Source organism: Triturus cristatus, chromosome 5_1, assembly GCF_964204655.1.
Source record: "Triturus cristatus chromosome 5_1, aTriCri1.1, whole genome shotgun sequence".
NCBI classification, from domain to species: domain Eukaryota; kingdom Metazoa; phylum Chordata; class Amphibia; order Caudata; family Salamandridae; genus Triturus; species Triturus cristatus.
The window spans coordinates 889546569-889561828 of NC_140587.1; positions in this window are offsets into that span (position 1 = coordinate 889546569).

Sequence of the window (15260 nt, forward strand, 5' to 3'; positions counted from 1 at the left end):
GACAGGGGCTGGGGGATTCCAGGAGACAGGGTGAGTCAGCACAGGGCTGAATAGAGAGATCTGCATGCAGATGGGTGGGAGGAGCTACACCTGGGACCTGAATAGGGCTGTGCCTTCCCTCCACAGTGCTGGCTCCACCTCCTGTGGTGCGTCTGATGTCCCTGGCCTGCACTGTGAAAGGAAAGAAGGAGTCTTGTCAACAAAGTGCTCCAGGACTGACCAGAACTGGTTTGGACGAGGCAAAGGCCTCTCTGCCTTCAGAGAACAAAGAGAAAAGTAGTATAAATATGGGAACCCAGACCCCAAGACTTTAGATCCCTTCTGGAACAACAAGAAGAAACCTCTGTCAAGGAGAAGAACCAAAGGAAGCTGTAGGAGTTGGACTGCCCCCCTGCCAGTGTGCTGTGTTGTTGGGTTGGCCTGCAGTGGTGTCTTCATTGCCAAGGAGAGGAAAAGGAACTTTTACAGAACTTTCATCATCTTGCAGAATATTACTCCAAGGGCTCGAACTTGTGCCTGCCTCCTGCTGAAGTCTCAGGGACAACAGACTTCATCACCAGCTCCCCTCTAAATTTCCTTGCTGGGAATTCTGTCTGCAGAAGCCTGCGGGTCGCTGGGAGCTGGAAGTCTGATGCAAAAGAAGAAGCGTGTCGCCGCCGCAGCTGTAGTCGTCGCATCGCCGGAGAAGCATGCCGCTGCTGCATCTCCCCAGAAGCGTGCCTCGTCACAGCTGTCTGCTGTCGCATCACCGGAGAAGTGTGTCACAACCGTGAGGGTCGCCGTCGCATCATCGGAGAAGCGTGTCGCGGCTCCAAAGTACAGAGTTGCCGCAAGGCTGATAGGGCGTGCTGCATCATCTCAAGATCGTTGCATCAAGGGCACCATCTTATCGCATCGCACCGGATTGTCCCATCGCATCGAGGCGCCATCTTGGCGCATCGCAACCGGGCTGCAGCACGAGAATCTACGCATCACCTCCTCTCTGGTAAGGATGAAGATGCATCCCCTACTCTGCGCAAGCATTGAGGTGTGACGCATCCAGGTACTTATGTGAGAACTGTATCGCATTTACCAACAACTTGAACTAAGCTAATTCTACCATCTTTAAGTCAATTTTTAGTACACTATTGTGGATTTTTGTCGTTTTTGGGCTTCTGTTAAGTCTATATAAAGAATACTTATTTTTATAAAACCTCTGTGGTGTCCATCTGTAGTGTTTTCACTGTATTACTGTATGTGTTCACAAATGCGTAACACACTGCCTCTGAGATAAGCCTGTCTGCTCGTGCCAAGCTACCAAGGGGGTGAGCAGGGGTTATCCAGTAGTGTAATCCCCTTTCCCTGACTTAGAAGCAAGGGTCCCTATTTGGTCGAATGTACCTACCTCTGCCAACTAGATACCCCCAGTTCTAACAGGCCTTCTTCTCACTAGAGGGACAGATGATAGAATTGCAGCCAGCTGACCACGAGCTGCATGCTTTTTTGTCTCACTCCATAGGCTCCTAAATATACCCTCCTATTTCTGAATGTTTTTGAAATAAAAGAATAATAAATCAACCTTCAGCATCCGGCTCAATTGTAGGGGAAAGGCCTTCTCCTAATTTGCCTTAATGCATTTGTTTCTAGTTTTGTCATTTTCCATCCTATGTATTAAAAGGTTCTATCCACATCTGCTTGATGTTTCTGATTATCAATCTCTCAAAGTTTTCTATTTCTACTTCTCATGATGGAATCTTGGAATGAAGGGTGAAGGTACATTCAATCCAGATCTATTTATTTTGATTTCAATGAAAACAATCTTGAGATCGATCTAAGAATTCAGCAATTAATCTCTGCTCTTGTTTGTAAAAGGCACGGCCTTTCATCGAAAAGAAAGACCTTTGGGCCAGTGGCACTAATGGGCATATGTATGAAATAGCCTTTTTACGAGTCCGTAATAGCGATTTTTTGCGAATCGCTTTTATGGACCTGCAAAATGCTATGTATGTAAGAATCGCAATAATAATTGTGATTCCTACATATTCCTAGAGGCCCCTAGGAATGAATGGGAAGTCATTCACAATTTGCGAGTACCCATTCGGTACTCGCAAATTGTGAATGCAATTTCAAGGGTGCAAGGGTGTCAAAAGAACACCCTGTAGCACCCCTGAAATATGTATGTATGCACAAGTGGTGCACAAACATGCCCTAAGAGCATGTATTTGTGCCACATGGCACTTTGAAAAATGCAAAAAAGTGCATTTTTCAAAGAAATCGCAAATTACCACCAACCTGAAGTTTAAATGCCATTATGTAACTTACATGTGTGCTGCATGATTCATGCAGCACACATGTAAGTTACAAAGTGAAGCAGCACACATGTAAGTTACAAAATGGAATTTTAGGTTTGTTTATATACAGGAAGGAACACCTTCCTGTACATAAACAGACATCCCTACTTGCAGACACCCTTGCACTCTAGTGCAGAGTTCTTCACAGTTCCAATAGTGTACAGTCTTGGTAGGGTCAGAGCCCCTGTTATACCTAAATTTGCCTTTGAAGCAGGGGTGACTTCAAAAGAGGCCCTTGAAATGCACAGGACACCTTTTATCGCAGCCCTGACTGCTGGGCTGCCTGTGGGTGGTAATCAGCCCTTTGTGTGGGACACAGGACACTGTCTATTCAGGTGTAAGTGTCAGCTCCCCCTCCATCTTCTTGCACAGGAAGTGCTCTCATAGATAGATGAAACTCCTTGCAGAAATCCTTAATCTGGGTCACAGTATAGGTTTCTAACTTAACCAGGTCAAAATCAATCCCTTCAGGTGCAGATGCAGGTTCTCAAGAGAAAGACTTAGGCCAGATGTACATAGCTTTTTTTAGGTTGCAAAAGGCCTGATTCACAGAGTCGGGCTGTTTTCAACTACAAAAAAGCATTTTTCTATGTACAGAACCCTATTTTGTGATTTGGTAACCTATTACCGAATCGCATAATGGGTTTGCGATTTGGAATTAGGAAGAAGCGTGTTAAGGGCTTTCCTTTCTAATATCAACTAGCAGTGTTATGTGTGAATGTTTTGCCACCAAAATGTGGTCACAAAGCATTTGCATTTTACCCCCTACTTCAAGTAGGTGGTAACCCATTTACAAACAAGAAGGGGTCTCCAAGGGACCTCTTCCTCTTTGTGAATGTTTGTAAAAATGTTTTTAAGAACAGGCAGTGGTCCCACAGACTACTGCCTACTTAAAAAATATAAAGAAAGCTTGTCATTTTTATTTTTAAAATACACCTCATTTTCCTTTAAGGGGTGCATTTTTTTTTTAAGTATTGCTTTATTTGAAACGATCACAGACATGGTGGTCTGCTGACCCCAGCAGGCTACCATCCCTATGATTTTCGTGATTCCCAATGGGTCGCAAACAGAGACCTACCTCATTAACATTTATAAGGTAAGTCTATTTGCTACCCACTGGGAATTGCTAAATGTGTTAAACACACATTTATCCATAGCATTTTGCAATTACCAAATAGCAAATCGCGAAAATGTACAATTAGATTATCGCAAACCCAAAGCTACATACATCTGGCCCATGGTTTAAGCAATAAATCGAAAAGCCAAATAAGGGAGATTCGAAAAAGTTTCTAATTGGCCTTAGTATAGAGTTATGGTAAACATTGAGTTGCTACATGGTATTACACAAGCACTAGTCCTATACTCACCGCTGATCACCACTGTTGGAATTGGGGTCTCTAGTTTTCAACGTGTACATCTTGTCCAAGTAAGGACCCCCTCTAGTCAGGGTAAGCTAGATCCAATCTAAGAATTAGCCTGTACTCACACTTTGGTAGCTTGGCACAAAGCAGCCAGGATTATCTAAAGATGCAATGTATGAAGTATTTGTGCAACACACACACACAAAGGAACACAATGAAAACACCATAAAAATACTACGCACAGGCTTAGGAAAAAAAATAGGATTTCTATGAGTAAAAGATCAACGTCAAAAATCCAATAGGTAGAACCAGAGTAATGAGATTATATAAAATATAGTGTTTAGAGTCATAAATCGCCAACCGGGGACATCTGGTAACGCTAGACTGGGGTAAATCCAAAGTTCAGGCCAAGCACGATGGAGTGCATGCTGGCTACAGGTCTCACTCAGGTCCCACTGAAAAAGTACATTGGATGGAGGAAGCGTCAACATCGAAGATCTGATGCAAGGATCAGAAGAGAATAGGTTGTCTTGGATCCCATGGATGGAGGCGATGGGTCGATTCCAATCTGTGTAGTCAGAGAGAATTCAATGATGAATCCCTTTGGGATAAAGGTGATGTGTCATCATCGAGCCGCGCAGTCCATCGAAAGGATTTTGTCAAGCACAACTGCATCGGCATCAAAGAAGATGTGCCGGTTCCAATTGGTGCAAAGTAATCAATACATGGATTCTGCTGGGTAAGCACAGGAAAGTCACTTCCAAGGGCAAGGCGGACTTACAGATGGCAGAGTACAGGTGCTGTTGCAGGGTTGTAGGAAGTCTTTGATGGCCCTGAGACTTCAGAAAAGAAGGCAAGCCAGCATGCCCTTGGAGTCATTCTGGGGTCAAGTGAGATGGGTCCAGTCCTTTTCTCAGCAGGGCAAAGGGTTGCAAGTAGCAAGCAATCAACAGGCAGCACAGCACAGCAGAAAAGTAGGTATTTCGGATCAGCAGTCCAGTGGAGCTGCAGTCCTTGTAGCAGTCCTTCTTCCTGGCAGAGTTCTTCACAGGCAGTGGCGGCTGGTGACATTTGAAAGTAGTGTGGTGTAAATGTTTGGGATGAGTGGCTGGTAGTGAGCAGGCCTGACTGTCATAAGGGGGTTTGGGGTGTTCTCCCCATGCACATTTTAAAAAAAGAGTGGGCAAATTCTGCATTTTCAAGCAAATTTGAGAAATCGAGTAGGGTAATAAAGCGCTGTATAAAACTGCACTATAAACCTGTTATTGCAATATGTAAAGCCTTTAGATATATTGCAGTAAGTAACAAATAACACATCATGATATTCAACACAGTGGCTGCTATTCATTCCAGTCCAACAAAAATTGCATTTAAAACTACTTTTTAAAAATATATTCTATAACTTCTTGCAAGTAAAAAGCCACTACAGTTCTGCATCTTATATTGGTAATGTATACATTATATTATACAGAACAGATGACAACTGCAAGCTCCCTGACCTGGTCACAAGGCTAGCATCAAAGGCAATGCTGGGGCCTCATGGGATTTTCTTTTCCGAAAGTTTACACTACACAGACTGCAGCCTGAGGCCATACATGCTTCTTTCCATTGCCAAAATGCTCTGTTGTGCTTGTTTCCAGGCCCTGTAGCCATGCCCCCACAAATTACTTGCATTTGGGAGGGGCTGAAAAGGCTGCTTTCCTCACAGCCATTTATCAGACTACAAACAGTGAGCTCAGGATGGACATGGGCTGTAAACTACTTTTTACATTTGTGGAATGCATAGAGGCAGCTGTTGAAGTCGAAATCTTTTCTTGCAAACAATTCCATTTTCAATGCACATATTGCCCCTCCATCATGTTGCACACCAAAAGCCATGAAATTACCCCTGCATGATGCTCCTGCATCATAGTTCACTGCAAGAAACCAACACAATGCTGCTGCTCTCTGTTCACTACTCTGCACTCCCTCACAATGACCACTGCACAAAACTCCTGAACGATGCTGCTGTCCTTTCCCCATACAAAAAGTCTTATGTACATTACTCCTTCATTATACCTATTCACCATACCCAATCATAATAGCCCTGTGCATAATAGCTCTGTAAATTACCCTTGGACGTCAAACTCGTACAGTGCTACTCTACATAACACCGCCCAGCACAGAGTTCTGTAAATTAAACCTCAGTGCAATGGTTTTACACAAATCGGCATGAACAAAAAGCACAGGACAATGCCTCAGCAACATGCCTCGGTGCAGAGCCAGTGCAACATTCCCTCTCACAAAGTGCTCTCACACTACCCACTGCAAGGTATCCCTTCTCACTGCCCCAGAAGAGAGCCTCCTGCATGGATCCCCAGTCCGGAACCACTTACTTAGGGTCGTCCCTCACTGGAAACTGCACAGATGGAGGCTGGCAGTAAAGTAGGATGGTGGGGTCATGCGTAGTGACACTATGGTGCCGATTCCGATCCGGGTCGGAAAGCACTCCGACCGAGCCGGATCCGGAGTGTTTTCCAACTGAGCTGTAGTCCTGCAGTCTGACCGAGCGAGTACGATGCGGCCGTATGCTGCCAGAGTCGGTTTGGTCGGACTCCCATAGAAGCCAATGGGAGCCGGTCGTACGATGCGTACATGGGCTCCCATTGACTGAATAGGTACATCTCGTGCTAGGGTGCCCCCTACAGTGGGTATGCGTCAGTGCCATCTGCACCATACATGCCTGTGTTGGGGGACCCTTGGATCTCCCCCTGTGTCCGAGTCGTAGGGCTGCGGGTGACAGGGGGCCAACGCGGACCCCATAGGCAACCACCCTGATGTTTTGCGAGCCAGACACTCTGGCTCGCACAGGCTGTCCGACGCGTGCATTGTACTGGCTCGGCCGTAAATCGCATCCATTGCATGCCACGGTTAGCTTCCGACCGAGACGTACGGAGCGGTTCGGACCCGGGAATGACTCGGTTGGTGAATTTCACATAGCTCGCATCGTACTTGCTCGCTCGTACAGCTGTACGAGTCGGGCGGAAAACACACGTATGGCTCATAGTTTTTCTGGCCGGATCGCGTTTGGTGCCCTTCCGACCCAGATCGGAATCGGCCCCTGTGTTGTTGGCTAAAGTGCCAGACCTTTCTGAGGTGTCTCAGGCCCCTTGGCAGCTGTGTGTAAGGCCCTCTTTTTCTTTGAGAAGCACCCCGGCTGCAAACTCTCCGCCAGTGATCGGTGTGCAATGCACATTAAAATAATGGCCAGGTACCAGGACATATATGGGGTGCCACCGATGCCAGCTGCAGAAAGAGGCTGTGCACATCTCACACATTACACACCCAACACATAAGGGAGATATGTGGCCTAGTTCGGGTGAAAGTGCCCACAGAGGAACAATGAGACCTCAATGCTTATCATGGCTTCCTCTCTTGATCTAGATATGTGACCCTGGGCAAATAGATTTATCTCCATCAATCTTACAATTAAATGATTGGAAGCAGTCTAAACAACTCTTGTTGAGTAAATAAATGAACATATCTAAAAATGAATCACTTTTGCCATACCACATAACATTACACACAGTTTTTGCAGAGCTGTTTGCATGCAATAGAGACAGATGCTTGCGTGAAGATGAATGTTGCACTGTTTGGCACATACAAAGTAACACACAAGCGTGCATTCTCACCTCCCCATCCCCGTGCACCACAGGAAGAAGCATCCAGTCCTTGCCATCACCTTCTGCCACCTCTCTCCCTCCTCTCTGTCCTGCTGGCCTTGAAGGGTGGGGAAGGGGTTGACTTTGCAGAAAGCTCAGGCGCAGGTAAAGAATACAAAATAAAAAGCCATAGTGGAGCTGCATCAGACATACGGGATGGACCATGCTGTATCTGTCCAAAAGGGATAGAAATTATCCACTTTGTTCGACAACTAAACAAGACACAAATTGCATTTTGTGCACACACAGACACAGCTTCATCCAAACATGTTTTTAAATAAATCAGCCTTTGGGTCTGACTGTAATTTAGAAATGTAAATCAAATGAGGGAGAGAGGAACAAGGTAGGTGTGGGGGCTAGTTCACTTCCCCTAAATAGTACAATGGATATCAAGAAGAACTAACTCACACTTTAGAAGCTAGAAGTTCATGTGTGGAAAAACCATTTGTTTTATATGAAAACACTCACCCACCAACCTTGTTGGTGGCATTCTTCATCATCGGGTCCCACCCAAGGTGCTGAGTGCACCTCGGGTGTGCTTCAACACCAGATTTACAGCAGAGCTGCTTTTTTGTGTGTGGTAGGTGCAGAGTGGTGCTGAGGTGGTAAAGTTTAAAAACTGTCCACTGGGTCCCTTTTTTACTTAAGGTAAGTATTTTAATGATGGGCCCTGGGGCAGAGTTAAAATCAGAAGGCGGATAAGTGTAGAGATTAAGTTGCGTCTCTAATATCCTATGATAGAAGGTCAGGTCCACATGCTTCAGCCAGACAGCAACATTTGCTGGCTTTCTTCAGGACCTATGTGTTAGTGTTAAAATCAGAAGGTGGATATGTGTAGTGATTAAGTTGCTCCTCTAACATCCTATGATAGAAGGTCAGGTCTACATGTTTCAGCCAGACTGGAACGTTGTCTGTCTTTCTTCTCTTTCTTCTGGACCTATGTTTAGTGGCTAAGTGAGTGGACGTGATGGTCAGGTGTGATTTATGTGACCAATGTGGCTGTGACATTATGTGCGTCGGGTCCGATCGCTATGCAGAAAAATGCGACAGTAAAGCGGAAGGTGGCGGTTGTGCATAATCGTTTAAAGTTATCAGGAATTATGCACTACTGTGAGTATATTTGAATCCATGGTTATCTCATTGAATAAAGAGGAAAATGAGAAAAATGCTTACGATGAGATTTTCATCACAAGCAAAATGAACACCGCGAGGGAGCAGGACCTATTGTCACACACTAAGAATGTGACGGGAGAGAGAACAGAAGACCCGTTAATGAAGGCATGCCCAATCCCAGTGGGATCCTTCTTGCTTGAATCAGAATGGCGGGCCCAAGAGCCCAACTTACTTTGTCAAGGTCGTCTGCCCACTTTCCATACCTGTTCCGGCCTGCTGCTCGGGATTATGTCGGTATGGGTGAGTTCGGGAAGGCCGGCATTTATATCCGTGGTCTCCCGCCAAGTGTCAGACGTAATTAGTAGTATGTGCGTCATTGCGCTGAAGCAGTGTGGCATCATTAGTGGGAATGGCTGTCTTTATTGGTGTAGGTAGAGAAGACAGACTATGTGGTTCAGAGTCTGTTAGCGATGTGGGGGATCCCTGAGTGTGTCACAACTCAGGGGTGTGTGTCCCCTGGCCTTGCGTAGAGTGAAAAGTTAAAAGTTAAAAAGACCTGTGTTCATCAACAGGACTGATAAATGTTGACCTGTTGTGGTTTAGACACTGGGCCCATGGTGCTAAGGGGGCTTGGTGTTGTCATGTTCGCAGAGGGAAGCCAGATTTGCATGCCGGGATCGTATAGTTAAAGCAGGGGTGCCCATGCTCACTAAGTAAAGATACGCATGAGGACTGCCCAGGAGTGAGTCCAGAGACTGGTGTGTTCCCACATTATATGGCCACCTGCTGAAAAAAATCAGGTGGATTTGTGATGGATTAGTTGTATTGGTGGCGTTGAATAGGTATGAGAATTAACAGCTGCTGTATAGTGGAGAAGTGTGGCTCAATGGTTAGAGCGGCAGACCCTGATGCAGAGGTCTGGCCCGGGACCAGGGTTCAATTCCCGCCTCGGCAGCTCTTGGATTCAATTTCCCTGGACCTGATAATTCTCGCCTCGGTGCCTATTCTAATCATGGGTCCCACTGTGCAACTCTGGCAATAGCTTGCTTAATCTCCACAACGGCCCCCACAGCGCTAGGATGCCTGGCTTCACCTTGCGGGGTGCCTAGGAGTGGACATCTCACAGGAAAACCAGGAAGGGTTCCAACAGCAGTTTGAATACAGCGCTACGAGACCTCTGGGTAGAAGTGCGCAATATAAGTACAAATACATTTACATAGTACTGTAATAGAGGAGTTACAGTGTGGGAGCCTTGTTGGTGGGGGAACCGGGAGTGTCCCTCACCTCTTGCCATGTGCATAATTAACGGTTATTCGGTGTATTCCAAGGAATGTTATCATTTAACCCAGTTTTGTGGGTTGATAAGCGGTAAATCCAACGTTGCTCTTTTTGTAATAGGAGATTCTCATCTGTCGTGATGGTGGTTTTGAGTTGTTCTATAACGACCTATCTCAAGTCGTTGGGTGTGTGACCATTCAGAATGTAGTGGGCCATCATCCTAGTAGTATTCCTTTTGCAATGTATGTTGCTCCGGTGTTCTCCGATTCTGGTTTTAATCTTTCTGCTGGTCATTCCAATATAGCGAAAGCCACAAGGGGACTCAATCAAATAAACAACAGGAGTGGAGTTGCAGTTGGTGTGCTTTCTGAGGTGCCATGTTTTTCCTTCTTCCAACTCCAAGGTTTTTGTGGTTAACGTGAGGTGGCAGACACAGCAGTTCCCACAGGGATAGTGACCTACTATGTAGGAAAGTCCCCATGCGTTGAGGACGGTATTTTGCCTTGGGTTGCTTGTTTGTTTGGGGCGCGTTGAAACCAGTCGGTCCTTCAGACTGCCTGCTCTTTTGTAGGAGAAAAGGGGTTGCTCCCATTTGAATTTTTGTTGTGTTAAGGATCTGCCAGTTCTTTCGGATGATTTTGGTTATTCTGTTTGAAACCGAGTTGTATGAGGTGACACACGTGAGAGGGATGGTGTCTTCAATTCTGTGGGTGTCTTCTAGGAGAGCCTCCCAGGTTCCGCGCTCACTTCTTGGTGGAGTGTATGATTTTGTCCGTGTAACCTCTTTGGTTGAGTTTTGCTGCCAGGTCAATTGATTGTTTCTGGAGTCTTCAATCTTGCTGCATTTCTTCCTGATGCGGAGGAATTGGTCATAAGGTAGGTTCTCTCTAAGCGGGTGCGGGTGGAAGCCGTCAAACTTTAGTAATTAATTCCTGGCCGTTGGTTTGTAGAAGGTGGTGGTCTGTAGAGATCCCTCTTTAGCTTTGATTGTTCGGTCCAGGAATGCCAATTTTTTGGCGTCTGCTATGCTAGTGAATCTCAAGTATGGATCATGGCTGTTCAACCATGTCATAAAAGTTGATAGGGAGACCTCCTACCCTGTCTAGATCATTAGGACGTTGTCATTGTAACAACGCCAGAATCTTATGTTGGCTTTGAAGGGATTTTCGGGGGGCAAGATGTGTGTGGTCTCAAAGTGTTACTCAAAGGCTGAGCAGAGGTTTTGGTGCCTCTCTGCAAACCATCCTTCCCAGTCCTACCCTGGGAAAGAGTCTTACCTCGTTGTCTGGTTTCTGGCTGAAGTAAGGCCGACCGATTGGAAACCCTCCACGGTTCCAGCAGCTTTTCTAACAGAACAGGGTGCCCACTGCTTTGAAACAGGCTGGAGATAGGGTTGACTCCTCCGAACACCAAGCAGCATGTAAGTGATGTGAGTACTTAGTCCCACACCTAGGGCAGCCTCAAGTCACCACCAGAAGCTTGGTAACTGCACCAATCGGGACACTGCTCTTTGCTTTATGTTATCAGCATACAGCATGAAAGCAGTGTACGGATTAGATTGGGCAGGCAAAGATAGTGCTCATGAGGAGAGCAGGGGATGCAACTGTGATTCTCCCGGCTCACTATTGAGCATGTGAGTGAGGCAGTTAGTGTGCATGTCTGGCTGGCCACAAAAAGACTGCTGTCCAACCCAACATGTGCACTGCCACTTTGAAGAGTGTGTGACTAGCACAACTGTGCACCGTGGTGTATTTAGCCACTCCCAACTTCCTCAGGCACTGCACAACTGGCCTTCGGCTGAAAAAACCTGCAGCCGCCACCAGGAATATTTTTTTTGATGGAGTGTTAAGTTTATTTCAGGGGACGGGAGCCACAAATAGGAGCTGGGGGCCACAAATAAGGGAATCAATGCCTCAACGCCCTCAAGAGGAACTGAGCCTATTCACAGGTCTAGTGTACTGCCTTGGTTGGATTAGAGACCCAGTACGTCTGCCCAGTTGTGCCTTTGAAGTGGGGGTCCTTTCCTCCCAGTTCTGGCTCCAGACTATCAGTAGGGGGGGTTATCAGCCCATTGTGTAGGGACAGGAAACCACCTATTTAGTTGCAGGTGTCAGCTCCTACCTCCCTTACTGCCCAAGAATTGTCACAAGAATGCAGATGAGTGCTCAAACACACTTACCCTTCCTGTGTTTGTGGCCGTCTAGAGGGAATGCACAAAATGAAGCAGTAACCCACCCCAGACATGTATTGGTTATAGGCTGCAGGCACACAGAGTAGTAGGAGCTAAGAAAATGGCAACTTTCTGAAAGTGCCATTTTAAAAATAGGTATCTTAAATCCAACTTTACTAGCAAAGAAGATTTATCATCACCATTCCAATGATATAAAATTTGACACAGCTGCTCCTTTCTAATCATGAATTACAGATTGCAATTGTATTAAGGAATTCCCAATGTTAATGTATGAGAGGAATAGGTCTCATAGTAATGAATAACAAATGTGTCTGTTTATCACTACAAGGACATGTAATACATACCTTTTACTTACTCAACACCCGGCCATATGGGCTACCTGGGGCTTACATTAAGGTAATATGTAATAAAAGGGGATTTTAAGGCTTTGTAAAGGGTGTTAAATAGCAAGTCAAAGTGGCAGTAAAATATAGTCAGTGTCCCTGCAGTGGCAGGCCGGAGACAGGTTTGAAATGCTACTTGTGTGGGTGGCACAATAAGAATTTAAATTATAGGCCCTGTGTATATGGTATACCACTTTGCAAGTGACTTACAAGAAAATTTTATATGTCAATTGTGAATGCACCAATGTTACCAAGTTTAGTAAAGAAGCACATAAACTTTAGCACTGGTCAGCAGTGCTAAAGTGCTCAGAGCCCTCAGGCCAACAATAGGATACAGCAGAAAAGAGGAAGTAAGCAGTCAAAAGGTTTGGGGGAGCACCACCCTAAGGATGACAGGTCTAACATTCACCTTACCTAGTTGTGAATCACAAAGAGTTTGAAGTACATAGTTGTCACTTTCTGTTGAAGTACTGCTGAGTTACTCCTGGAATTGATTTGATTTGATTTGAACATTTGTTAAGCGCACAACTGCCCATGGGCGTCTAGGCGCTAGTAACATGCGGTTCAGCAATTTTGGAGTAAGTCAAGCATACTCCAAAATAAAGCATCAGTAAAATATTTGTGAATTAGGCCCTAAGTTATAATAGGAAAGGTACTTTCCTACTACTACAACTCCATACTTTCCACCACTGCACATGACAAGGGCAACATGTTTTTGAGTAGATAAGCCTGCTTTTTAAGTCTCTCTCTCCCACCTCTATTAATGTGACATTTTAGCCCTAACTCCTTTAATCCTTGTCCTCGGTGTACACCCTGCTGTAAGGAATATATTTCTGGGTGAACTCACCATTTAACAAGCATTCATTATTTTCCATTAAAAGCATTTCCTCCTTTTGTCTTGTAGAAATTGGGAACCATGTCTTTCCCTCTGACCAAGTTCCTTATCTGCTCTTACTTCCAACGAGTCACTATTTGGCTTTCATTTCTCAGTGTCTTTACTGCTTTTTTTTCCTTTCAGTTACTCTCTCGAGCATTCTTGCGAATTTCTAGTCCTGATGAAAACCAGCATATTTTTTTCATATTAATCAAATTAAATTGCAGTGTTTTTCTAATTTTCACAATATTTTTGATACAGTTCAAGAATCTTGTTTGTAATCTTGTGGTTTTTTTCACTATTTATGTCTAGTACATTATTTGAATCACCTGAACACTTTTCACCTATTTACTGGCTACTATTTCACTATTTTTGTTTTTAGGTCTTGCCTAGGTAGCGCTTGTGCTGTCTCTTCGAGACATGCTGTATCCAGGATATGAGCTTAAAGGTCCGCCCACCTTTTTAATTGGCTCATGTCCCTGTCCTTTGTAAATTGCGGTTTTTCATTGGTCAATAGGCTTAGTAGTCCTTCCTTAGTACTGCCCTGTCTATTCTTGTAACCTCCATTGAGGTCACCTTGTGTTACATGTGTTGTTACTCCCTAGGTTTTAATTACAGCCTTAAGGCACTATTTTCTTAAATGGCTTCAGGCAGGAAAAACACTTGGTCCTAAGCTAGGCTGGCAGTGTTTACTTCACTCACTAGAACATCTCACATTTTTATGAGACCGTTTATAAATTTCCCTTCATCAGCTCCACACAGAGTACAAGCTAATCCAAAATTAATGTAATCATTATTTTGTCACATTTCAAAGCTACTCATTGTATATATGGACATAGCTGTTTGAATGTACTCATAGTACTATCTTGCATGCAATGCATTATGGGTAGGGTGGATTTTCCATATCTTCTGCTGGGTGCAGTGCCATATGGGACCAAAAGAGGTCCAGTTTTGGCCACATATGGTACTGCACCCTGCAACATGGCTAGGTAAAAAACAATGCCATTTATAATACCAAGAACTTCAACTTTGTAGACATGCAGTGCTGGTGCCTTGCTCACTAGGGATCGCTAGGAGCATTTTGTTGTACTGCACCTATACATACAGTGCTAGTGCCTTGCTCACTAAGGACCTCTAGGAGCAGCTTTCTGTACTGCACCTAGACATGCAGTGCTGGTGCCTTGCTCACTAGGGACCTCTAGGAGCAGCTTGCGGTACTGCACCTAGACATGCAGTGCTGGTGCCTTGCTTACTAGGGACCTCTAGGAGCAACTTGCGATACTGCACTGAGACATACAATGCTGGTTCCCGGCTCATTAGTAATGCACTAGGTCTCGCATTACTGAAAGTATGAGCTAATGGTATTGCATTATTATTTGCAAAGCCAATACCCCAACAAACTATCAGTAATGCGAGACCTATTGCATTGCAAATGCTTGTTTCATATTGACATGCTACCTGAAAGTGGGGATTAGTAAAAGCGATCCTATGCTGTGGAAGATCATGCTCCTTTAATGAATTGGAGGGAAAAAGAGAAACCGCGGTGTGAAGATCAATCATTTCTCCACATATTTCTTCTCTTCAATATGCCTACATTTTTTTCAGTAAAAAAAACCACCGACCTTTCCCAGCCACAGTGGTTATGGTTTGATATGCACCAATGCACTTTTTCTTCACATTTTCCTCATGAATGTAGCAATGAAAATGTTTTTTTGCATATCGCTGTCATAAATACACATTTCGAAGCAATTCTAAGTCAGCCTAATTATTTTCAAATGTAAGGTAAAAGTAACACATAAACTTTAAATAAACTCAATAACATCAAACTAATTAGCTAGCACGAGTGGTCTGTTGAGCCCTTCCCGCATAAATCTAAAGCTTATTAGTCGCACACAGCAAATTCGACTCCATCACAAGAATTGCAAAGCCCACCAGAAGTGGAACACTTAAAATACCAATACAAATATATACATATTAATCACACATCTAGCATCAGCTGCTTTGCTACATTATAATTACATGTTTACAG